This window comes from Silene latifolia, chromosome 3 (assembly GCF_048544455.1).
Source record: "Silene latifolia isolate original U9 population chromosome 3, ASM4854445v1, whole genome shotgun sequence".
Classification (NCBI taxonomy): Eukaryota; Viridiplantae; Streptophyta; class Magnoliopsida; order Caryophyllales; family Caryophyllaceae; genus Silene; species Silene latifolia.
This window is the reverse complement of record NC_133528.1, coordinates 55418497-55422002: the sequence shown is the minus strand read 5'-3', so window position 1 is coordinate 55422002 and position 3506 is coordinate 55418497. Positions and strand designations below refer to the sequence as shown.

The window sequence follows — 3506 nt, the reverse complement described above, 5'->3', positions numbered from 1 at the left end:
CAAATGCAAAAACAATGCAATTTAACATCATTGTTATTTAATTCACCAAGACTCGACCTAAAACAAAGGAGAAACATGTTTTTATATTTTGAAATTTTTTAATTTTTATGGATTTTTTATATAAATGCACACAACATAAAGTAAATCACACAACATAATTAAACTCCTCCCCCAAACCTAAATGTCACAGTGTCCTCATTGTGACGCCTACAGCATAGCAATCACACAAAAATATCCAGCAACCTAAAGGACACATCTAACAAAAGGAATGGGAAATAACAAGAGATAATACAATAAAAGAAGGTACAAGGGAAGAGAATACTGGGTAAGAGCGTATGAATTCCCCCAAACCAGCTGCAAAAATAGGGGAAAATAATCAGCCGCGCAATTCCTATCAAACCAGCTACGTTTCTTGACCCAAAACAAAAGATACTCGATCGAGCCTGCCAGCACTCGATCAAGTACTCACACTGACGATCAAATTACCTGCATTTAAAAGCAAATGCCATGCAAGGCACAATCAATACAACTTAAAGCACGTAATAGTAAATAAAAAATTAGCGCATGTGCTACACACAGACATAAGTAGCACCAATAAATAGTCCAAGCAAAGAAAATAAATGACGAATAAAGTTCTTGCCCATCAAAATCAAAGTCTAATATAAAATATGAGCAATGTTCATCGTTTTTCAAGTCATCATCTTGAGGAAGGAGATAAGGCACTTCATCCGTCATAGGAGCTTCATCAAAAACTTTGACTGACTCCTCTCTGAATATCTCTGCTTCCAAAGCATCCAACTCGGCCGCCAAGTCAACACTCTCATCACAGTTGTAAACCATCTTAGAAGGAGGCTCATCTCCATATATCAACTTCTCTATCTCATCCACCTCCTTGCTCCATGGATATGACGCAACACTAAGGGCGTCAGATGGATTCCTGTCAAAACAATAAGCAAAGGAATCATGAATAGGTGGATCGATAATATTAAGCATATAACATGGAGCTACTGAATGGGGACGCTTCACAGCGTTATCAAGAACAAATTTAACATTGTCATCCCCAACTCTTAGTGTCAAACTACTATCCCTAACATCTATGAGTGCTCCTGCAGTGTGAAGGAACGATCTACCTAGAATAATAGGGACTTGAGAGTCCTCAGCCATGTCCATAACGATAAAGTCAACTGGAATGAAATATTTCCCTACTCTAACTAGCACTTCCTCTAAGACACCCATAGGGAACTTAATAGACCTGTCAGCTATTTTTAGAGTCATGTTAGTACATTTAAGCTTAGTCATGTTTAATTGATTGCAAATTTTATACGGTATGACACTGACGCTCGCTCCTAAATCACATAAAGCATTGTCAATAGTTAAAGGGCCTATAGTACAAGGAATATAAAAACTCTCTGGATCCTTAAGCTTAGGTGGAGAATTGGCTTGCAATGCGGCGTTGCATTCATGAGTGAACGCGACAGTCTCCACTTCATCAAAAGACCGCTTCTTTGACAAAATTTCTCTCAAAAACTTAGCATAAGCTGGCACTTGAGTTACCAATTCAGTAAATGGCATTGTCACTTGAAGATTCTTTACCACCTCCATGAACCTTCCAAACTGTTGTTCAAGTTTAGGTTTCTGTAATCGTTGAGAAAAAGGTAGTTAAATTTTAATTGGCTCGGCTTCTTTTACTTTATAAATAGTTTTAGAGTCACCGTCGTCAGCTACAGGGGTGACTCGATCGAGTCCAGTGGTTACTCGATCGAGCCTTGAGTGTACTCGATCGAGGAACCTACTTTTGTCCAATGTCGTAGCTACGCGAAATCTCATCAACAGGGGGTATACTTTATTGGGATCTAGTACGCTGGATCCTTGATCAATCACGGACTGGCTCGATCGAGTACACACATCAGTCCCCTTTTTCTCGTCTTTTTGCTTATCCCGTGTTTGATCTTTGCAAATTTATTTCTCGTCATCGCTCAACTCGAGATTGTCCAATCCCTTAGGATGCATATAGGGAACTTCATCTTCAACAATGGGAACATCCGGACTTTGATAAGTAGTACCGCTCCTCAAAGAAATAGCATTAACTTGCTCATGTGCTTGTTTACCTTGAGGAGGAAGATTGTCGGACTGTTTTGAAGGATTTTGAGCCGCCATTTGAGCAACTTTAGTATTAAACATCTTATTGTAAGCCATTAGTTCGGATATCTGAGCCGTTTGCTTTTGTTGAATCAAAAAACTTTGTTGCAAAAGAGCTTTCATCTCGGCCATCTCATTACTTGGAGCTTGAGGAGGAGGTTGTTTCTGTTGAAAACCTCCTTGATTTTGCCGAACAAAGTTTCCTTGTGGTTGGTTACCGCGATTTGGAGGAATAATATAAGCACTTTGTTTCGGAGCTTGTGCATAAGTATTCTGGCTCCTTTCAGGGAAGAATTTAGAATATGGAGTACCTTGCTTGAAAGATTGGAAAGCAGGAACTTGTTCAATAGTACTTATACACTTAGCCGCAGTGTGGCCATCTATCCCATATCTCTCGCAGGACATCTCTTGTTGAACCATGTGAACCGTTTCTTGCTTACCCAAAGACTGAGATGTCTTCAATTCGGCTATTTGAGCTGTTAAATCCTCCATCTATGCCGCAATAGCGTTATCTGAACCACTTCCTCTCTTACTACCTCTGGGGTTACCATACTCAACTGTGTGAGTAGCTATCTGATCAATTAACTTCCAAGCATTACCGTCATTAGTATTATCCTGGAATCTTCCATTAGCAGCTGAATCAAGCAAAGCTCTATGATTGCCATACAACCCGTTGTAAAACTGGTTGCAAAGAAACCAAATATGGAAGCCATGATGGGGGGACGAATCGAACTAGCCTCTTGAAACGAACTCAGGCTTCATTAAAATCCTCAGTGGGACCTTGCTGAAAACTTGTAATCTGGCTTCTAAGAGCATTAGTTTTCTGTGGTGGAAAATACCTCTTGTAGAATGCAAGAGCTAGTGAAATCGAGTTAGTGATTGAATCAGCCTCCATATCCAAGTCACGCAACCACTCTGCTGCATCATCTCTCAGAGAGAAAGGAAAGAGAGTTTGTTTCACTTAATCTTGAGTCACCCCAGCTATCAAAGGAATAGAGCAACAATATTAACAAATCTCTCCGTATGCTTTGCGGGGTCCTCTCCAGCTTTTCCTCCAAATAAATTCCTCTCTACTAAACTTATGTATGAAGGTTTGATCTCAAAAGTCCCTTTATCAGTGGTAGGAAGCTTAAATCCTTTAGGAATAGAATCAACCGTTGGTTCTAAATGACTTGCCAAGGTCGGCATCTTTGATGTTATAGAAACCATAGGTGCAGAAATAAGTGTGTCCTCTTCTAAAGACGATTCTTCTGCAAAAGTATACCGCTCGTAGTCAAGTGTACTCAAGTCTTCCACCTGACTTACTTCTCTTTGAAATTTCGTCTGTACCGAAAAGTCTTTTCTGGCTCGGGATCAAAAGGTATAAT

The 3506-nt window shown here is 39.8% G+C and overlaps 1 non-coding gene across 1 annotated transcript; it reads left to right on the top strand.

Annotated features, from left to right (window-relative positions):
- The first annotated feature begins 2845 nt into the window (after window positions 1-2845).
- LOC141650370 (small nucleolar RNA R71) lies at window positions 2846-2953 on the top strand. The gene has a single exon (XR_012546409.1). It is a non-coding gene; the product is annotated as a small nucleolar RNA R71 (small nucleolar RNA).
- The last annotated feature ends 553 nt before the right edge of the window (window positions 2954-3506 follow it).